Source organism: Ochlerotatus camptorhynchus, unplaced genomic scaffold, assembly GCF_037179485.1.
Source record: "Ochlerotatus camptorhynchus isolate MF236.1 unplaced genomic scaffold, CSIRO-AGI_Acam_v1.1 ptg000033l, whole genome shotgun sequence".
In the NCBI taxonomy this organism is placed as follows: domain Eukaryota; kingdom Metazoa; phylum Arthropoda; class Insecta; order Diptera; family Culicidae; genus Ochlerotatus; species Ochlerotatus camptorhynchus.
In genome coordinates this window covers 1784172-1808098 of record NW_027040524.1, presented here as the reverse complement: position 1 = coordinate 1808098, position 23927 = coordinate 1784172, and the positions used below count along the sequence as shown (strand labels likewise).

The 23927-nt window shown below is 42.2% G+C and overlaps 1 protein-coding gene across 1 annotated transcript in view; it reads right to left on the bottom strand.

Moving 5' to 3' along the window:
* Nucleotides 1-23359, bottom strand: part of GlcAT-P (Glucuronyltransferase P) — a 216998-nt gene extending 193639 nt beyond the window's left edge. Inside the window, exon 1 of the mRNA XM_065231529.1 lies at nt 22555-23359. The gene's annotated coding sequence lies outside the window, so the exon portion shown is untranslated. The remainder of the gene's footprint in view (nt 1-22554) is intronic.
* Between the last annotated feature and the right edge of the window lie 568 nt (nt 23360-23927).

Sequence of the window (23927 nt, the reverse complement as noted above, 5' to 3'; positions counted from 1 at the left end):
TTTGTTTAACGCATGTTAGGAGATTTGTGTGGTTTTTAGACTTTTTTATTTTTACGTTCACTAATCTAACTGAAAAATTAATGATGTTTGATCGAAATTAAAGTTTCTTACCTTTAATTTTGCGTTAAAACAATTGATACAGCTTCATTACAGCCGGAGATATTTGTATTTTAGTAGACAAACTTTTTTAAAGGAAATTTAATTTTTTATCTGTATCTAGCAAACTATCCTACTGAGATTTTTCTGACTACTACTACATACTTTCTACATTGTGGAAAAACGAAGCGTTTCACACAGCAATTGAATATTCTTTATTTGTGCACGATTACCAAAGAACCAACGACTGCGAATACGAGGAATTCTTTGAATACGAATTAGCAGACTACGAAAAAATCAAACATAAATTAAACAGCGTCAATTGGCAAATAATTCTAAGGAAAGAAGGAAATGTCGAAACTGCTGTAAACAATTTCTTCCTAATTTTATCAGGAATAACGCTTCAGAAGCACTACAATTTTCCATCAATAATGCATCTTGACGAACGTGTCGGGGATAGGTCGGAAAAAAATTGTAACGACATTTTCCGAAGAAGGTCGCGACCGCGATTATTTTGCATTTCATCCAGAATTTTCAAGGGACATTGGCCTTAAACAACTTCAAGTGCATGATATTTTGCAGATTTTAAAGAATTTAGACGCCTCGAAAGGTCCTGGACCTGACGGAATTTCTCCAGTATTTTTGAAAAGTCTAGCAATGGAACTCACTGCTCTATTGTTTTGGCTTTTGAATATGTCACTGGAATCCGGAATCTACCCAAAAATATGAAAAAGCTTAATTTGTACCTATTTTTAAATCTGGCCGGAAAGCTGACGTACGTAATTATCGTGGAATAGCCATTATCTATTGCATTTCAAAGCTTTTCGAGGCAATTGTAAATGAAAAATTATTTCTTCAAATCAAAAATAGAATTACTGACAAGCTTCTTTAAAGGACGTTCGACCTCGACAAATTTACTGGAATTTATAGACTATACATTAAATGCAATGGATAATGGAATCCACGTAGAAGCCCTCTATACGGACTTTAGCAAGGCATTGGACCGAATTGATATAGGTACCAATACTACTCCTCAAATTGAAAAAAAAAAAATTGCAATTGAGCCAGGGCTCCTGAAATGGCTTGAATTATATTTAACTAACCGCCAACAAATAATTAAATTCAATGGAAAGAAATCGACCCCAATTCAAGTCACCTCAGGAGTCCCCCAAGGCTCTCATTTGGGACCACTTCTTTTTATTCTGTATGTAAACGACATTTCCTTCATTCTCATAAAATAAAATTGCTAATCTATGCCACCGACATGAAGCTCTTTTTGGAAATAAGAAATTATGAAGAGATCAATATACTCCAGAGTGAAATACACATATTCTACACATGGTGTAAAAAAAAATTCAACTTAATATCATTTGGCAGAAAAAAAAACACAATCAAACATTTCAATTGCTTTAGGAAATCAGAATGTAGAAAAATGTGAAAGAGTTAGGGATTTAGGGATTTTCATAGACTCCAAACTAACTTTTATAGACCATTACAATACAATAATTCACGGGCCAAAAAAAAAATGCTAGGCTTTATCAAACACTTTTGCTATAACTTTCAGGACCCATACACAATTAAAACACTATATATAGCCTATGTGAGGTCAATTCTGGAATATTGCAGCCTTGTATGGTCTCCATTTTCAATCAAGCACGAAGAAAGATTAGAATCAGAATATTTTTCCCAGTCCTGGTCCTTTCCTAGCGACACCAATGATGATGACGATGAGGAAAAAAACGCCCTTTCCTAACACTTGTCTCACAGGAGAATTATAACAGTTCTCTGAAATAGTATTGCCACCTGCCATGTTTATACAACTTATTATGTTCGCGGCTTCTGGGCTGTTATAATACTTCGACATAGCTTACTAATCTCCAATGGTGACCGAACAAAACATAGCAGGAAACAAAACACAAAATTGTTATGCTTCTCAACGTCGTAAAATGCACCGAAAGACACCTGAAGTCGTTTTTCTTTGCCAGTTATCCAAACAAACAGCACATTTCCTACTGAAGTCGGCGCTCCAAGTGCTGCTGCTCGAACTTAATTGAAACAACACTCACAATACACGCAGACAGATAATTTGCAGCATTTCGGTATTATTCGAAGCGTTAAAAGCAACAATAAAACACAGAAAAGAGCAAATCTTGAAGGCAAAATCTAATTAATTCGAGAGCAAAACATTTACTAATCCACATGACTAGGATGAACGTCATGCGTCATAAGAAACCATAGAAACAGATGATGGTGACAAAGCACTCAAGCGGGATAGTTTTTTTTTCACACATGAACTAAAATAGTGCAGCCCCGCGGGCAACATCACTTGGTGTGAGGCACTGTTGAAAATTCTGTTTTCTTACGATCGTAGATAATTTACATGGACTGCTATTTTCTTTCAACAGTGCCTCCCCCTTCTGAGCCAGCACCCAAACACACTGACTGTATGACGCATTCACTGGGTTGCTAGGACGTCAACAACAACATTGAAAAGGGAAACGGTTAAGTTTTTCGCTGTTCACACACTACTGACGCCGAACGAATGTGGACGGACGACGATTTAAGCCAGGAGTTCGCGCCAGAAGTGGCCTCCCTCTCAGGTTTATGCATTTTTGAACACTCTTTTTTTCAGTTTGTCTATTTAACTGTCGACTGTCACTGATGCGGCGCGATAAGTGCCAACTACTGGTTGCAAGGGCAAAGTCTGTGTATAGGTAGAACAACACATGGTCCACGGACGGGCGGTCGCGATGGCTACGACTACGGCAGGTTCTAAGGCATCAGGTTCATGTTCACTGCATTCAGCGTATACATATAGACACAGAATTAGTCAACCAGTCCGTCGGTTCTGGGCTGTGGAAGTTCAAGCGTATACAATGTACCTACGACTGTATATGTCACCCGGGACTAGCTCCACCGTTTGAGTTGTGTGAAGTGAAGGAAGTTTGAACTTCAAAGGATTTATGTTTGTCGCGTGGGGAAATGAGGAAGAGTACAGTCATGCGACAGGCGCCACAACAAAAAGGAAACATGCATTAATTATTCCTTTTATGTCACGGAACACCTGTAATTTTGTTTGATTTGCTGATATAGTTTATAGCATCATAGAAAATGACAAAGGAATTTTATCTTAGATACTGATGCTAGAAAGGCGTCAAGGCGGACCAAGGTGGATAATCAAAGGTGCCACAAAAGGAAGAAGGGTTAGTTTGTTTACTAAAATGAACTTTACCGATTGTATATGGCAAATTTTGCTATAATCAATACTCCTCGTGTTTATTCGCGGAAATTAATTTGATAAGGTATTTGTGACCAGCATACACAAGTCATATGCCATATGAAACAAGTCAAAATCGGTACAAATACACTCGTAAACTTTTTTGCTTTGGCACCGTGTATGGCAAAATAATGAACCTTTCACGAACATTAATGGCAAATAAGTCATTAACACTAGCGGACCGTGATTTCCAGCCCACCTGTGATTTTCGGCCTTGAACGCCGTCAACCCTTCCAACTTTATAATCGGCCGAACCTTACGTCCAGAAATGAATAACTAAATTATAACATCGTTATATAGACTTCTGTTTTTAAAAACAAATTCCCAAGTAACAAATTTGGTTTTATAAGGGTTCTGAAGACAATGATTTAGACTTGTAACATGCTTTAAACCCTCGATAAAATCTGCAATGTTACTTGCAGTGCTGAGATTTGTCATTGTCATTGACAGACTTTTGCGCGATATTGACAAAATTGTTTTTCACATGGTCAATGATCGACTTGATCCTCAAAAAAATCTTTGTCAAAATCTCATTCATTTTTTCGTCAATGACAAAGATTCACCTGGTAACAGAAAGGGTAATTTCTTGCATTCTGAGACACATTATTGTTATCCAAGCTGTTCAGGCCGTAGATGCTTGTTCACTTTAATGGCTCCATGTAATTGTTTTCCTCAAGCCATTTAATTTCATTTTAAATTTAGCTAATAAACAAATCAGCACATGTTCGTCACTGACAAAAATGCCACTGACAATTGACATGGTTTGCCTTGACGATGACTGTTAGCTCAAACGAGTGACCAAAGCAGAATTTTGAGTATCACCGTGTATTGTCGAAATTGTGCAGCACTGGTTACTTGGGCTTCGATTTAATCTTGTTTCAAAGTCTCGGCGTGAAATAAATCATTGTAACACATTTTGTTGAAGCAATATTAAAACACATTTTGTTGAAAGTGAATTCTTTAACAAAACTTTAATAAAATTTGTTTGATCAGAAAAAGAATGAAAGAAATAAAAGATCAAATTGTTTTCATACCTGTGGTTCCTTAGCAGTCAGGGGCATTTATTGCAAAGGAAGGGGGTTAGCACAGAATTATTTGACAAGCTCTGTGTAGGTAACACGTGACCAAGGGAAGAGAGGGTTTAATTCACCTCAATTTCATGTGGTACAGCTAATGGATCGTGTACTCTCAATTCTGATTTTATGTAATTTAAACACTGTCCTTTTCATGAACGTTTGGACTTCTTTGATAATTGTGGAAAGCGGCGATCATCATTTTGCTGCAACATTTGCACCAACTTAGACTTGACAATTGTCACAGTTACAATTTGTTAAGCATCAAGATCACCTTTTCTTCTAGGGTGCCAAAATCAACTATCAGAGTTTTAATCTACCATGTGCCCAGCCAGGATTTTTTCAACCGTCCGAGAGTTCTGAAACAGGCTTCAGAAACCAGTTTCCTACCTAGCTCCTTCCAATCGAAACTGCTACCCATTAACCTCGAGCCCACCACGAGTAATTGGTACCCAATACTAACCTAGAACTACTACTGTTTAAAATGTAAATTCAAGCATTACTGATTTTTGGCTCCGTGTCACACTGAGCCTAGTTAATAAACGAACTAGCTAAAAAAAAGTGCCGCATTATTAACTTCTCTTATTATAGTCTCTTCAAACAGAAATTTAGCTTCACTAGCCAACATTCACAATCCTACGATCAAAATTTAAATCATGGTAAAAATATCATTCGAGCTGTTCAAAATGACATTTTCGACCATTCAAATACTTTCAATTTTTTTTACCGAACGAATAATTCTTAAATTTATTGTCTCATTATCTTTTGTTTATTTAAAATCAACTCTAAACTGACACTTCCTGGTCTAAATGCTCCAATGAATAGATGTCAACGATGGCCGTTCACAAAGTATCTAACCTCTATACATTCTCTAATTTCCCACCGATTTCAGAAATTTTACAAAGAACTGAACTTTTGTTTAAACAATAACTTTCATTTCAAATCAAAACACATCCAAACTCTTTCAAATTATTTCATCTTCGTTCATACTGGTGAAAACGCTCTGATAAGACAACGAAACCACACCCCCAAGCTCCTCTCCTGGGTCTACCCTTCGCCAATGTACCCCTTCAACTTCGAGAAAGCCACGAGTGTTCGACCCAAGGGGTAAGTCACTCAAACTCAACACAGTGTGCTGAAAGTAGATTCGGTACAGTTTAGGCACATCGACCAGCACACCTTCGGCACAATCTCGTAGGCATTGGATTGTTCATTAAATAAAATGGGAGCACTGCTAGACAGCAGTCATTCCAGTTGTTCACAACATGACGTGCTGTTTGACTGTGTATTTCAGAAGCACCCAACAAACATTGAACGCAGAATAATAGCTTATTCAAGCAAAAATATGCTTCTTCAGCTAAAATATGGCTTATTCAGCTCTTAATCAGCTCAAATTGTTTGTTGGGCATACTCTAATTGAATATACTAGAGGAACTCAGACCAGCAATTAACTTCTCGGTTCACATTTTAATTCGAAATGTAGGCTTCCGAGGGCTGTCGATTACCATCGATGTCGGTCACAAGTCTTTCAGCTATTACGCAAATGGAGTGTACTAAGAACAGATTGGATGGATTGGGATCATTCAGCGGTGGCGGTTGGATACGGAAAACTCAAAGGAAAAGATTACTGGCTAATCCAGAACTCCTGGTCCAACTGTTGGGGAAACGATGGATATGCTTTTATGGCGTGAAGGGTATCAACTGTGGCCTTCACCGATGCGACGAATGTAAATTTGAAGTGAGATTTCTGTTTAAATTAGAATTAAGTAAAAGAGTGGTTTTATTTTCGCATATGAGTCTTCTTATTATATCAATTCCGACGTCGAAAAGCTCCGAGAGCTTCCTCTTCCAGATTGAGCAGAAAAGTGTAGAGCTTCTGAATCGTCTCCGTCGGATTGACCAGCAACGTTCGGACCACATTGGAGCAGTACGACTTGTAACGTGCACCCACAGATGATCGATCCGAAGTGCAGATAGTTCTTGTCACTGAGTGCGCTGAACTTCAAGCTGTAATTGCCACCCGACTGGATAATCGCCGCATAGCACATGTCCAAATCGTTGGTATCCACACCGGTTCCCGACGCTGATGTCCACCATGTCGAAGCTCTTGTCCTTGACGAATTCTAGCCATGATTCACAGAATTCACCCGGGAAGTTGTACTTGGAGAAGACGCCCAACGTTTTGTCATCCTTGGATGTCTTGATCGCCTCCAGCAGCTTTTCAAAATTGGTCTTGTCTTTGTCGTTCATATCCCGAATCAACAGCATCACCGACGGAATGCCCTCCTCGCCGTCCTTCTTGATCTTCTTCAAGAAGTCGATCTTCTTCTTGCTGGGCAGGAAAAAAGATGGACTTTTCGCACAACACCGTAATCGAATCAGTCAGCTCTTATCCCAGTAGCCAGGTCGGCAGCGAGGTGGATTTGCTGTAGATATGGTTTCCTCGTCTACGCCGACCGCCGTCAGAATGCAATCCACCTTCTGTATCGAATCATCATGGGAAAACTCAGGCTCCTTCCAATTGGCGTGAAGGTGTTTTATTGGTCGGTAAGAGGATTGCTTGTCGAGCATGATATTCGACATTTTTGTGGCCGTTCAACTATCGCATCCAATGGTTTTCGATGCGGGGACACTTCCGGTTACTCTCAGGCTTTTTTTTTCGTCCAAGCTGTGTGCATTCAAGCTGACAGAAATACCGGGTTGCCAAATAAACCATAATGTTCGTATTTTACAAAAATCGCAGTTGCTCTACGATTGCCACAATCGGCACACCTGCGGCACACTTGTGGCACACTGAGAAAAATGTTGACCCAAGATTGGTATGCGGAGTGATCTACCCCTTGGTTCGATCCAACTCCTACTACAGCATGAGCATGATTGACCGCCCGTGGATGCAACTTCGTTATTGCCAGATCAACTGTAATTACACAGAGAACCAAAAGGCGTTGCTAGGGATTAGCAATCATTCTCAATGTGTCAATACTGATGATCTTAAACAAGCCAATACCAGCACCGGCCCTGTCTGAATGCTGGTCAAGAAAAAAATGGGTAGAAATATGTTCATGGTATAACCATGGAGGTACCTCTAAGACCAGAAGGTCCCGAAGAAATTAGCTCAACTTTTTGGCTCAGCTCTGGTACTCTCTTCGGTCCCAACCTAATCGATGCACCCCTCGAAACATAGGAAAATCCACGAACCCCCTCATTTTATCTGTCAAACTTTCATAGCGAATCAAAACAAACATAGTGTAGTACAGCCCTAATAAAAATTGTATGGTTAATTTGCTTAACGACGTGTTCTGGGTATCATCCAAACCATTTGTGGAATAGTCCAATGATTTGGGTTATCGTTCGATAATGGTTATTTTTTATAATGGAGTGTAGTGACGGAGGCGAACCAGCCTCAGGCTGAAAGCCTCCCTAATAAAGAAAACATAACTTAACTTACAATTTTGACTGTAATGGGGTACGTTAATCGATTTATTTGTGACCGATAAGCTAGTCCAGTGTGGGTAAATTTAAAATCGTTAATTTCCACCGGATGGTAATACTCGCTTTAATAAAAGCCGAGAACACCTCTGCACTTCCACGAAATATCACTGGGATGTTGGATAAAAGGCTTGGGAGTGCAGCAGGATTCGTTTTGACAAACGATATGCTGAATTGATGTCCTAACGATTCAATGGCGCGAAGGAGCGTGGGATTGAACCCACGGTCTTCTACTCAGTAAGCAAAATCGGTAGCCACTAGGCCACCGAGCTCCTTTTTTCCCAAAACAATTACGTTCAAGTTTCCGTTCAACTTGTTGTTATCCTGGCAGTGACCTCACCGAAGACGAGAACAACTGCTCTTGGGTAGCATTTGATATGACTTTCCTAAAACTCGAATATTACTTCTTTTACGTACACGACGCTTCAACTGAATTTCTTTGCGCTTTACATCATATTATGAATGAAAGCCGCTTAAGAGTATAACTCTATAACAGGAAGAAGTTTGGGATTGAACCCATGATTTTCTGCTTAGTAAGCAAAATCGGTCACCACAAAGCCAACGAGCTCCTTATTCCACAAAACAATTACGATTAAGTTTCATTTGAAAGTGCCCTTGAGATGGGTTTGATGTGGGTGTTCGATCGATTCGGAATCCCGCCTCAATCTTGAAAATCGATTAAGCCACCCATGATGATCCCGCTGATTTTGTTGAACTTGGGCTAATTGCTGTAAATCCATTGTCATTGTCATTGTATTGCCGCTTTAGCACAACCGTTAAGTGATATCTTCAATCGCTCGCTTCAACAAGCAAAATTCCCTCGCATTTGGAAGCAATCGTTTATGACACCCATTTTCAAACGTGACGATCGTCACAATGTTGTTAGCTATCGGCAAATCACGAGTCTTTCAGCTGTCTCGAAATTGTTTGAGATTATAGTGGGTGGAGTTATTCTCGATGGCACAAAAAGCTACATATCCTCTGATCAACACGGATTCATGCCCGGACGATCGGTTACCACCAATTTGTTGAACTTTACGTCGAAGTGCATAACGAGTATGGAGAAAAAAGCGCAAGTCGATGTAATTTATAATCTCGTCTTGGAGTTCTTATTGAATTGGTTTTTTGGTTAGAATTCTACCTTACAGTGCGTGTACTTCGAGAGTTGTGTATCTTCGCCGTTTTCAAGCAAGTCTGGAGTTCCACAAGGTAGTAATTTCGGACTGTTGCTGTTTATTCTGTTCTTCAACGATGCTGCTTTGGTACTGGGTGGAGGATTCAAGTTAGTCTATGCAGATGATTTAAAGCAGTATATTGAGGTGCGTACACAAGAGGATTGTTGGCTTCTGCAAAACTCGATGACTTTGTTTGCCAATTGGTGCCAGAGAAACAAACTGACTAGTGGCATAGAGGTAACTCTAAGACCAGAAGGTCCCGAAGAAACGTGCTCATCTTTTTGGCTCAGCTCTGGTACTCTCTTCGGTTCCAAGCTAATCGATGCAACCCTTCGAAACATAGGAAAATCAACGAACCCCTTATTTTATCTGTCAAACTTTCATAGCGAATCAAAACAAACATAGTGTAGTACTAGAATTTCGACTAGTATGGGGTATGTTAATCGATTTGCTTGGGACCAATAGGCTAGTCAAGTATTGAGCCAATTTTAAATCATTAGTTTCCACCAATTGCTAGTAGCGTGGAAAAATGTTAGATAATCACGTTTCACCGCATGGTACATCCAATTTTGTTTGACTATCATATCGACGGCGATACTCTTACCAGAGATACCAGTATGACTGATCTGGGGGTTCAACTTGACTAAAAAATGACTTGATTTTTACCGTTCAGCGAATCATATCGGAATCAACGCGACAGTTGGGCTTTATTTCCAAATTTTCGAAGGATTTTTCGGGCCCACTTTGTTGAAAGTCATTGTAATGTGCACTTGTCCGTCCAGTTTTGGAAAATGCGTCCGTCCTTTGGCATCCTCACCATGTCACGTGGTGCCTAAGGATCGAACGGGCTCAGAAACGGTTCATTCGTCTGGCAGAGACGAAACTTGCCGTGGAGTGATCCTGACAATTTGCCGCCGTATCCTGATAGATGCCGACTGTTTGGCTTAGACACACTGAAACGACGCCGGAAAGTACAGCAATCGTTGCTGATTGCTAAGCTGTTGAATGATGAAACTGATGGCCCCGAACTGCTTGTAATGTTGAACTTTCGTGTGCCGAGCAGATCTCTTCGGAATACAACGTTACTGCAACCAAGTTTTCACCGAACCATGTTTTGAAAATCGAATTAGGTCTGCGTTAAATTAGCTTTTTTTTCCTTAATTTGTTTTCCTTCGATCTTGTTTTCCTTGCTGAGCACCAATGCTACCAACGCCAGGGAGACAGCTCCCACTCCTGGACCCTACATATCGACCCATCAACTCATGAACCGGGGACCAACGACTTTACTTCCCTTCCGAAGGAAGGCGTGATCAGAGATGTTATGCGGCGGCGGCGCCGACTGGGATTAAACCCAGGACCAAGGCCTGCTGGGGTGAGAGGAAATTGCAGGTTTGTTGGTAATTAAGAGTATTTCAAGTGCAAGCTGTGAATTCTTTGAGTGCTGTTTATATTTTTGAAATGTGGCTATTCGGACTTTGATTGACTAATTTTGTTTTATATTAATATGTTTCGTAATTTTGCAAAGGCAGTCCGGGCTTTTCCCGATCAATAAGAGGATTATTTTACCTTGTGTTATATGTTTCACAGATTATGGTAACTGTGTATTGAACTATGGGAGTTTTAACTTATGCCAGTGATCGTTTATTAGTCAGCCATCACCAGATCGAGCATAAATTCTGTGCTAGGATTATACACCAGCGAAATGTGGAACATTTTAGCGAAGAACACTCAAAAGATGCATGGTGACCACATAGCTGTATCTCAAATGATGAGCTCTATTGTCGATGACATCAAAAGTCGATGACAATAGAAATTCATGAACGCTAGTATGGGCAAGCCATAAACTATGGAAGGCTGAAAACGCCTAATTTGGCATTAGGACCACCAGACTGTTTCTTTCATACGCAGAACGCAGTAGTTCTATAACGCCTAGCTAGGCTATCACCACGAAAAGAAAATGAAAAATAAGCACGCTTCGATTAAGCAGCGCCGGTGGTGTAGTGATAAGCGTGATTACCTCTCACCCCAGCAGGCCTGGGTTCAATCCCAGTCGGCGCCGCTACAAAGAAAAAGAAAGCTAGCAGTCCCTTCGTCGCATCGATTTTGTCGATTGAAGCTGATATTGTAATCCATGGGTAAATTTTGAACTTCAAAAAAATCAAGAAGCAAGTACGTTCCTATTAAGGTGTGTTTCAATTATGGCCTATGAAATTCCCATATGACATTATTGGATAACATCATAAGGTCATAACTGGTACATCAACCCTAATAATGTTGTTTGTTTTTGCAAGCAGGATTGTATCAGCATTTCTTTGGTTAAGCCTATCGTTTATTCAACACTGCGATGTTTACTTCCAAATGTATTAAAAGCCATGCACCTGCGTGATCGTTTGTCATATCAATGAGTTCAAATGCGCCATGAATATGTAGTAACCCACATAAAGGAAGGAAAGAAAACAAAATCTTTTCATTCCGACCAGCAGTAAATTACCCATTGACCATACGCAAACGGCTGCCTAGAGAGCTAACGTAGGTACCTAGCTCCGAGCTATGGACATACACTTGTCCGGGTCCGTTATCGCCATGTAATCGACTAGCTTCCACTGTGCTAGGCCGCACACAACGAAAAGACGAATCAGAATGAATTACTTTACCTTTGACATGACAGCTTAATTTATCAGAGAGACCTCTTGGCGTTCCTTCAATTCGATCCACCACTCGTAGTCGTCGTTATTACATCAACGGCATATACCAACAACAACGCTGAGCAACACTGATTTGAACCAAGTTAGGAGATTCTTTCTCTTTTGTAGTTGAACTATGTGGTTCTAATTTGTCTACTTCACTTCCATCTACCCTGGCTTCCGATTAATTGAATTTCGATCTGGGGAAGAACCAAAACACAAACATCGGCCCCCATAAAATCAGCAGTCATTCCGGATCAGGATTCTCTTCTATTGATGAAATTATGCACATCACTGACTGGCGGAGATTGAATGAAGGCGAACAGGGCTTTCACATTTACCGGGCAGGCAGCCATCCGGGAAAGTCGACCCGAGACGGATATCGTAAATTTCCTTCTGCCATTAGAGATACGTTTGCGAGATGAAAGCGATGATTTGGATGGAGTGACGTCTTGGTACCGTTTCCAGAATCCGGAAACGAAGCAACCTTTTGACAGATGATGGTCTGATTCCGTCTTTGAGATGAGTTTACGTATCGAGCGGGCGATAGAAGATTGTTCATAGAAAGTCTAGAAAACTACACAAACAACATCATTTGATTTGTCCAGCGAGAATCAGAAATTAGTAAATAGAAAAATCCCACTCTATAGAGTTTATCGTTTCTATGTTTATGTGCTCTATTTAGAAAACGAAAAAAAGTATTTGAAATCTAATAGATCACCCTTCAGTTTGATTCATAACCTCAAAATATGAGCCTGTTAAAAAAAATGGTAAAGATTGGTTAAGTTTCAGATGTCGCGCAAATGGCTTGAAATTTGTATGTAGATTATGGTGAATTGCTATGGGAAATTTCGAAAGTTCAGTACTATCCCTCTCACTTTGGTTCAAGTTATCCAAATGTTGTCTGAAACTGAATACGTGGATGCCATGTCAACGATAAACAAGCCTGTCGTTGTTGTGGTGAAAATGGTGTTGTTGTCAGGCACATCAATTTATCCTATGTTGTGTCATGGGGGGTTATTCCGAGAGTCGAACTGACTTTTGTCACTAGTGAAGTGAGAAAAGTCACGTCGTGGTGACGTGACTCTCCATTTGATTTGTACAGAGAGTCACGTCACCATTTTTCCCACCTTCCTTAACTTGCTTGGTCATTGTCATAGTAGCCACATATTCAGATTTGACAGCATTTGGACAACTTGAACCAAAGTTAGGGCGATATTTAAGAATATAATAGGGGAAAACGACCAATTGTTGTGGTAGTCCCTATTATTGCGGTATGCGATTACATATCGATTTTTTCCGAAAATTATCGGTACCTTGGAGGCGAACATTGATGGGAATGAAAGTTCATTTCAATTAAAAGCATTGTTCGATGAATAACTTTGAAATTTGATGAATTTAGTCTCCTTATGAACACTTTTCCATAAAGAGCCATTGTGCGTCTCCATTTTTTAATGATTCGGTACTTTGACAAAGAAAATAGCTTATCATGAGATTTGGTAAATAAAAGCTCAAAAAATATAATAAGGTGCTATTTTGTTTTCAAATGCATGCAGGTGATGGATATTGATTTTTTGAATAAAATGACTGATTTCTGCAGTAGGCTCACAGAAATAACATTTTGCCTATTACTGCGGCATGTGTTTATTTATTTTATTTATTTATTTATTTATTTATTTATATGACTGAACATCAACAGGCGTTATTTGCCCCAATGATGTAACTTAAACTAAACATGAAAAGTACTAAAACAAAACATGAATAAGTACATAGATAGTCATCTCGTAAAAAAAGGAACATTACTAAACAAACTAAACGGATCTAGAAAAAACGAACTAAACCTCCGGCGAAGCAGCTGGCGAGTCAGGTCAAAATCAAACAGTGCGGAGACCCTATTGAAGAGTCTCTGTAAACCACCGATTGCACCGAACATGCTATAATTAGTTCGCTGTATGAGTAGGCGCAGCATTGAATTATTCCGTAGGGCTCGGGGTTGAACCTTGATGTCAATTTGCGTCCTTTTAAAATATCCGCAATTAGCAATGTCCTTGCTGTATCTCTTCGGACCGACAGGCGCTCCAGATGAATCAGTTGCAAACGATTTTCGTAGCTAGGCAATCGGAAGGGATCCGTCCACGGCAGTTTACATAGCGCATATCTCAGGAACCGTCGCTGAACAGACTCAACTCTTTCGACACCGTTGTTGTAGTGAGGAGTCCAGACAACCGAGCAGTATTCTAATATGGAGCGAGACAAGGAGCAGTACAACGATTTAAGGCAGTAAATATCTGTGAAGTCTTTGGCAATCCTGTAGATAAACCCTAGAATTCTGGAAGCTTTGTCGACGGCGTGCGAGATGTGCTGCTTGAAAGAGAGTTTTGTATCCAGAATCACGCCTAGGTCCTTAATTTGGCTGACGCGCTCAATTTCAGTGCCTAACAAAACATACTTGAACATAATAGTCTCTTTCTTGTGCGAAAAAGAGATAACCGAGCATTTGAACGGGTTAACCTCCATACGATTCAGAATACACCAATCAGCAAAAGCTTTCAGCTGTAGTTGAAGGAAGCAACAGTCTTCAATTGAGTGAATTTGGAGGTAGAGTTTAAGGTCATCTGCGTAAGATAATCGTGGTCCTTCAATTACCAGATTCACGTCGTTGAAATAAATCAGGAAAATCAGCGGTCCCTGGTGACTACCCTGGGGTATGCCGGATGTGGCAGCGAACGTACGGGACTGGTGATCACCAATGACAACAGTAAGATAATCGATAGGTGAGGTACGACTGAAACCATTGCAAAAGGCAGCTGTGGATACAACGCCTGTCCAGTATAGCGATTGATATGCGGTGATTCAATTTATCGAAGGCAGCAGATAAGTCAGTATAAATGACATCCGTCTGAGCACGATCCGACATACTGTTAGAGATGTAGGAAGTAAGGCACAGCAAGTTAGTAGCAGTGGAACGACCAGCTATGAAACCATGCTGGTCGATACTAATATACGGCTGACAGTGAGCGAGTAACGGTTCCATAACAACGAGTTCGAACAATTTAGCAACAGCGCGAAGCGAAGTAATGTCACGGTAGTTTCCAACGTCCTGTTTGTTGCCTTTTTTATGTACTGGAAACATGTGCGCTAACTTCCAACAGGATGGGAAAACTCCGACGTCCACAGACCGTTGAAAAACGTGCAGCAGTGGAGACAACAAACTGTCTAAGTTCGTTTTGAGGAACGCCGATGGAATTCCGTCAGGACCCGGATTGTACGACGACTTGAGTTTCGAGGAAGCCCTGAAAAACATGTCGGGATTGATGTCAATTCTGCTCATGGTTTGGCCAGAGAGTGATAAGTAACTGGCAGCCAGTCGGACATGGTCGTCACTTAAGTCTCTCGTCCGTGAAGACACTAGCAAATTTTTCAGAGGACAACTGACAGATATCTTGTGTAGATGAGGCCACGTTTCCATTATTTGTCATAGACGACGGCAGACCAGCTTCATGACGTTGTTCGTTGACAAACTTCCAAAACTGCTTGGGACGTGACTTAAGCTTTCTCTGCAATCCACGTCGATACTGAAGAAAGCACCGTTTCGCAACTCGTTTGTATGCGTGATTGATCCTGACATAGTGACGTTGAAGGGATAGTGTGCGGTGCTTGGTGAACTTCCTAAGAGCGGCTCTCTTTCTGGATTTCAGTCGACGAAATTCGCTCGTATGCCATGGTGGATGGGTCGTATGATGATGAATCTTTTTCGGAACGTGTCTGTCAATGATATATGCCAAGACATTGGAAATAGTTTGAGCGGCGGACTCAATGTCAACGGTGTCCAATAAGTCGTCCCAATCTAAATTGGAGAGTAATTCGGCGATACTACCATGGTCGGCGTTGTGAAAATCGTACGAAACGGTGGCAGGTGAAATATTAAAATCATGCATCAGCTTAGTACTTAACGTCACCAGTAGCGGCGGGTGGTGACGATCCAGTCTCACCAGAGGAGTGGGCGCCTCGCATAAGAAAGGAGCCATGTCATGGGCGCTTACAAAACAAAGATCCAAACTGCGGTTGTTCTGGTTAATAACATGGTTGCTTTGAGAAAGAGTGGCTGAGCTGTAATTGTCCAGAAGGAGCGAAGCGTAGGAATGGATGACAGAGTTATCCATATCAGGATAGAGGAAACCGTAGCGAGTTTTTTTTTCATGAAATCCTCGGGAGATTGAAGTCACCAAACACAATAACTTCATCGGTTGCTTTGGTGGTATCCAGAACAGAGAAAACCGATTGGCAATGGGTTTCGATGAGGTCACGCTCCCGTATACGGTCGGGAGGAAAGTAAACCGCACAGAGAAACAAGGTACGATCGCCCAGTTTAATCGACGTCCACACCTGCTCTAAGCATGTCCAAGCATTATTTTCTAGTAACCTCGCTCTAAACCTAGAATTTATAGCCACTAAAACACCTCCACCTTTAACTTTCCGACTATTAGCAGCATTCCTATCGCCACGGAAAACTTCATAATCGTCGCCGAACACCTGACGAGAGAGCGTGCGTGAATCCAACCATGTCTCCGTGAGAATAATGATGTCGTAGCAAAGATCCGAGGTAGCTACGCGAAAATCGTCGACAGCACAGTTGATACCACCGACGTTCTGATAATACAACAGCAAGTCTGAAGGAGCAGGTATAGTTTCAATACGTCCTTGAGTCTGAGCAACTTGCGAAGGATGCCTTGATTGTGCAGGCGAATATTGGCTGGAAGCAATGAGCGGATCAGGAGTCGTTGAATCGAAAACAGAAGTTGACTTGCCTGTGCTGTCGAGTTGGAAGACCCCTGCACTACTCCCACACACAGGGCCGGGACGACTGCTGAACGCTGGCTGGAATGGCTCGACTGTGGTGGGAGGTACGAGGACTTCCATGAGGCCAACTTCGGTGCGTCCCAGTGTGTTCATCTTATTTGAAAATCTATACTTCACTAGATATAAGAAATTTATCCATCCTTGAATATTAAATTTTCCTAAATTGTACTTGTATTATGACGTCATTTCACTAATACATTGAAACGCTAATTTTCTACGCACTTCAATTTCGTTAATCTTGTATGTTTACATAGTTGAACCCAGTCTGTCATATTTTCATTTACAAAACAGTGAAAGTAAGATACCAATCGGAATGGATTCTGACGATATAGTGAGAATACCTCGGAACAAAACTAATTACAGTGAAGAAACGATGCAATAATGCATCGAATCGGTGAAAGCTGGCATCTAGTTTGTACGGTGTTCCGGAGTCTTCGATTCGATTTCGCTTGAGTGAAAAGTGGTCAAAGAAACGGAAAAGTGGTCCCCCAACTGTGCTCTCGACTGATGAAGAAGGAAAATTGATTTCATGGATAAAGGAACTGGAACGTAAAGGATTTCCTATCGTGAAAGAGGCTGTGTTTTTAAGGATCAAGAGATTCCTCCACGAAGACCAAAGACCAAATCCATTCAAACACATATAGTATAATGTATCCCTATTTAATGTTTTCATTGCAGGCCTGAAGTGGTTCAAAATGTTTTTGAAACGGCATCCGTCAATCAAGCTCAGAACACCTGAGAAAATATCTTCTACCAGCGCAAAGGTGTCTGAAGGAGATATCCGTGGCTGGTTTACCAGAATCACAGTTTTTTTTTTCCAAAAAAATAACCTTTTGCATATCCTAAATGACCCAAGACGAATTTTCAATGGGGACGAGACGTCCTTTTTCTTGCACCCACAACAAAAGCTGTTCTGGCATCGCGGGGAAACAGGAACGTATATGAAGGCGCTGACGGATCCGTAGTTCCACCTGACATCATTCTGCCGCAGAAGAGGATTCGTTCAGAAATTCTACGTACTTTCAAGCCTGACTGGGCAGTAGGAAGAAGCAACAATGGATGGATGGACGTAGATAAATTTGAGTTGTACATTCGAAATATATTCCAGCCATTTCTCGTGAAGGATTCCGTGGAATTACCGGTGATATATTTCGTGGATGGACATTCATCGCACACTGCTCTAAGCGTTGCAGATCTCTGCCTTAGCTTGGGAGTTATTCTAGTGGCCCTCTATCCTAATACCACCAGAATTACGCAGCCAGCTGATGTAGCGATATTTAAGCCGCTGAAGGATGCTTGGAAAAAGGCGGTTTCGGATGGGCGTGGTGAAAATGAACAGTGAAATTAAGAAAGAGAGCATCATAAATGGTTTCAGAGTGTGCGGTTTGTACCCATTCAATGTCGAAAACGTGGATTTTAGCAAATGCATAGCCAAAGCATCCTCTTCTGTACCATCAGTAAGCTACATAGCTACAGAGAGTGAACATGTTCCGATAAATTCATCACCATTGAATAATTCGATTGAGATCATTGAAGATACTCCAGTTATGCTGATTTCACCTTTTTATGTGAAAGAATCAGTCTTGATCCCGTGTACTACGATCAACAAAGCTGTGGAGAGTATCGGAACAACTCGATTACATCGAATAATGTCAACGACGGATCTGACTGAGGATCAACAAGTCATACGATCGCTTTATGAGAAACTCCTCAAGCCATTTCATTGCCAAATTCCACAGACGATAGAAATCCCTACCCTGGACGGTAATCCTGTAGACTTGAACGACGGACAAAGAGAAACCGAACTTGTCGAGTTATCAATAGGTAGGTATCTAGTATTTTTGATTTATAGCATCTTATTTCCATGGAGATATTATTTTTCATATACATTACCGATGGTCGAAGATGACCTCGTTAGATTTGAAAACGCCGGGCCAATCGGAATCGATTCACCTGATGTGTCTAACGCAGCAGCATCGTATGATAATACTTCGTCAACGCAAACGTCCCTAACGGATCCTAAATCGAGTTACGTTTTGAAGAACATTGCCAATGTGCTGAATGAAACTATCGACAACCCGTCATTTGAGCAATCCTTCCTGCGCTCGAGGCTGGCGGACGTCGTTCTTGGAGGAAGAGGCCTTCGGCGAAGCACTGAGGCGGGAGCGAAAAACCCCGGATCTGACGGTGGAAGAACTGGTAGCAGCGCTGACAAGGGCGTGCGATACAACCATGCCTAGGAGAGCCTATCCCAGGCATGGCCATAGAACTGTGTACTGGTGGAGCGAGTCAATTCCTATCCTCAGGGCGTCTTGCCTCCAGGTGAGAAGGAGGATGCAACGAGCTCGTACGACTGAATCTCGGAAGGAACGCCGTGTCGCTCTTCGAGTGGCTAAGGCGGCCCTCAATAAAGAGATCGCTAGACGCAAGCGTGCGTGCTTTGACAGCTTATGCCAAAGCGCCAACACGAACCCATGGGGGGATGCCTACAAAGTGGTCATGGCAAAAACCCGCGGCGTGGCGGCACACCCGGAGAGATCGCCGGCGATGCTGGCGTCGATCGTTGGGTTCATGTTTCCACGTAGGGACGTAGCCTCCTGGCCGCGGATCCCAGGCGCGGATCAGGGAGAAGTGTCTAGAGTGACGAACAGAGAACTTAGCGATATTGCCAAGTCGCTGATGGTGGGCAAAGCCCCGGGCCCAGATGGGATCCCGGTTGTGGCTCTGAGGGCGGCCGTTGCGAAAAATCCAGACATGTTCCGTTCTGTTTTTCAGACCTGTCTGGACGTAGGCATCTTCCCTGATGCGTGGAAGCGGCAGAGGCTGGTGCTGCTCTCCGAAGCCAGGAAAACCCCCTGGGGACCCGTCAGCATACAGGCCCATTTGTTTGCTGGACACCACTGGTAAACTGCTTGAGAGGGTCATCCTCAACAGGTTGTCGGCTTACAGCGAAGGTGTAGACGGCCTGTCAAGCAGCCATCCGCGACGTCATCCAGACGGCAGAGGTGGTTCACCGGAAACGAAGGGGCATTCGTTACTGCGCGGTGGTAACCCTAGACGTGAAGAACGCGTTCAACAGCGCGTGCTGGGGGCGATAGCCCGCTCGCTACACCAGCTCCAAATTCCCGGAGGGCTGTACAATATTCTGGAAAGCTAGTTCCAGAATCGTGTGTGACGTACGACACAGAAGATGGCGAAAATGCGTAAGAGTCACCGCAGGAGTGCCACAAGGCTCCATCCTGGGCCCGGTGTTATGGAACGTCATGTACGATGGATTGTTGAGGATAAGATTCCCGGTAGGTGTGAAAATTGTAGGTTTTGCCGACGATGTCACGCTGGTAGTCTACGGGGAATCCCTCGAGGAGGTAGAGCTGACAGCGGCTCACTGCGTCAAACTTGTGGAGGAATGGATGAGATCCAGGAAACTGGAGCTTGCCCATCACAAGACGGAAGTGGTCGTAGTCAACAATCGCATGTCGGTACATCATGCGACGTTGACAGTCGGCGGAAGTACAATTAAGTCTGTGCGCTCTCTGAAACTCTTGGGGGTTATGCTCGATGATAAGCTCAGCTTCGGCTGCCACGTCGAGTACGCCTTCAAGAGAGCGTCTACGGCTGTGGGGGCATTATCCCGGATGACGTGCTGGCGTCGAAGAGACCGCCTGTTGTGTTCGCCTATCCACGCTTAGAGCCTGTATCGAGCGCTATGCTAGCGATATGTGGAGCGGATACCAGTCCGGATAAAATCGTCCCTAGGATGTGTGGTACCACCGAGAACTGGAGCGCGGTGGTGACTGTGGTCACCCACATAGTTTCGGAACTACAACGACAGTGGCGTGCCGAGCAGCAGTTGCCTACTGCCCGTCTAGATCGATAGAGTGTTGCTAGAGAAGCGCCATAGCGCTACAGCGGCCCCTCCCACGAAGTAATGCCTTCGGGCGGTTCCGGGGAGGTCAAGGGTCAAGCGCACAGGGTAAGGTTTAGTGGGTCGGAAGTGAAATTCTTCCATCCCCATACCCTGAGTTCCTTCTCAGGTGTCAGTGAGCAGATTCCCACCTGTATATAAAAAAAAGACTATTCATCATTCTTTTGTTCAGAGTGTGAGATAACAGATTGACATTGAAGAGGAAGACGAGTATATCATCCTTTTTGCAGTGTCCCGCAACTCCGAAGCGTGCACAGACTCCTCGAAATTACAAACGCCAGTTTTATCCAGTTCTAACAGCGGGAGAGAGACTGAATGAACTTCAACGAGTTGAGTCTGAAAAAAGCAAAATGCTATTTTTGAGAAGAAAGCAAAAGCCGATCAACGAGCAAAAACTAAACTTGAAGCTGAAGAGTTGAAAGAAGCCACCAAGGAACGAAAACGTGAAGAAGCATTGCTGAGAAAAACTGAGCGTGAACATTTGCGGAAAGCCGGGAGCAACCGGAAGCACGCAATAATATGAATTCTGTATAACTTTTCTGTTTCTGATAAAATGCGAATGTTTTGAAATAAAAATAGTAATAAAATAAAATAAGCACCCAGTTTCTCTCCCAGATTCTTGAAATATATAAACTTAAATCCAGGGAGTGTCAGACTAGTTGGTACATAATTCTGGGGTATTTATCAATGAAAATTAGAATCATTCATATTTTGTTGCTAAGCACTTACTATGGGTTTTCTATAGGTTTTCAAGCATATTTTTATTTACTGCGGATGTACCTCTAAAACGAATTCTAGCTACCACACAATTTTCGATCAAAAGTATATTTTGTCATACCTAACAATACACGTGGTTTAAGATATGTAGTCCAATGTCACCCCATCTGGCGGTACCGTATAATGCTGATCGCGACATCAATCTTCACCATTTTTGCATCGACTCAAGCACTTTTGAAAACTGTTAGAGCCCGTAGTTACTGAGTAGTCCATCAACTTGACTTTTACCGATCGATTTTTCTGGTTTCATAACTAGAACTTTTGAATGAGTTAAAAATAATAGGTTCTTGAGAACCTCGTGCAAAAAGTTGACCACTTTTTGAACTCGTGACTTTGGCGTGAGAGTTATGGATGTTTACTCCTAGAACTTCGATAAAGCAGGGTTTATTTACAATCTCCATGAAATATGCAACTTGTTACTTCATATCATTGAAATTTCTAATCATCCCAAAATTGCATGATCATGGTACATGGCCTAGAAAAGTTGAGAAGATTTCCGATTTAATGAATTCCATGACGAGATTACATCCCACCGCTTCCTGAATTAATTTGACCTGCCTTCACTGGTTAATACGGGGTGTATACATATATTCTGGTTCACTAGCTCATCCAACTAGCACGAATTTCAGTTGCTCCTGAAATCTCCTGCTGGTAGATGCTGATGCTCTGCTTACATTATGCTGACTACGTTTTAGTACACTAGCATCAGCACAACAGTACTAGGGTAATCACAAGACTGATGCAAAATTTGGCTATTGAGCGACCAAATCAAGTGTGTTCCTTTACTGCTTAGTGGCAAAATAGGAATAAGTCCCTAATGGGGTGTTTACACACGTGCTAGTGAGTCTGCCGTTTTCAAAACCATGGTTATTAGCATGATGTAAACAGTTTTTCGGTGCTGATTAACATTGGCGCATCAATTTCTGTCACAAACTTGATCAGATTACACCAATTTTGGTTGATCATCGTTATGAACCAGCACATATGTAAACAGGTCATAAGGAAACATGTATAAATATCGCAGCATTTTAGGGGGAGAGGGGTGGTTTTCAGAAGTTTTGACCATCTATTAGGTATAGAAACATATGTAACGAGGGAGAAGGGGGGTCCCTAATTAGTTAGCTTAATCACTGAAATATTAATCATCGAAATCATTGTAATCGCTTCTACATCAACAATAATAATAAATATTACGTACCGTTTACGAAATTCCCTCAGACAACAGCGTGCACTTGTGCACTTGTGTGGGCCAGGTAACGGGACTGGTCGGTCCTCACAGACACACCTTCTCGAACCGACAGGACCTGTCGCAACACACCGTCCGTCGTCCCACCGAGTAGATCCTTACACCGTCAGCCAACTCACGTACACTGTCACGGTAAAAAATAAAAGCAAACACGTTTTCCACACTCAGACAACTACAAAGCGTGTTGATGTTAATACAATTTTTCCCGAGAACGAATTTTCCTCGGTTCTTTCTGCAACTCTCACTGGGTAGCTTTTCAGCTGGACCGGAATATTTTTACCTTTCGATCAATTCACTACACAACCATAACGTTGGCTCAATTCCACCCGTTCTAGATTCGCTTCCAGGATCTCCACAATGCCAACAGCCACACTTCGGTCTCTTCTGGTGGAATCAATAAACTTAATTTTAGCCCGTTTATTTTCACACAACACTCTCCTTGCCAATCCAACACAATGCTCACAATTTATGCTCTGTTTTGAAAACACTTAACCCCGTTCACCAAAAGCACTGCACCCCCGCTTATGGACAATCGGAGACAAACTCTCCGCGTACTCGAAACACACACCAGCTATAAAATTCAAACCCTGATTTCAAGAAATCAAAAAAAAAACCGACACACTGCTCACCGGAAGTGGGGTGTCCCTAAGGCGCACTACACTCTTCTTGCCCGTGTGTTCACTTTCACGACGGAAAATTATGTCGCTCATACGCGTCCGGATACGCTCGAAGCTGCGAACCAACTGATATGCGGCGTGCTCTCGGTGCTCTGCTCGAAACGGCTGCTAGACGACAGACCGTCTAGTGTTCGCGGGCCCAAGTGCGATATCGATAAACCGACGGCAACCAACGACGTCGCTGAGATTGGGATACCACACGGCGGGTGAGTACCTCGCGTTTGTGTTGGTAGGCGTTTGTGTGTGCACTACCACCCCATCATCGGCTTGCTGGGTGGTGGCAGCTCAAAATACATCCATATGATCAAATTTGGATACAGTACGGGCAGTGCGGGCAGGTTTTGCCAGTTTGATTCAAGCTTGCTGTGGGCGATGTGATGGGAAACTTGTTTGAAATCTTTGAATAAGCACACATTTTTCGACTGTTGTAGACTGCCTATAAAAGCATAACAATTCCATATGAATTTTTGACAGAAATGAGTTATCCATTAGAATCAATTGTAAACTACCCTAATTGGTTTTGTTCGGAAAATATCGTGGAAAATACCAAAACTAGGATGTCTCATCCATAAGAGCCTACTGGTACATACATTTTCAATAGTGATTTTCTAAGCTTGCTGTTTTTTTTTAAGATATGCTTTTATGGGC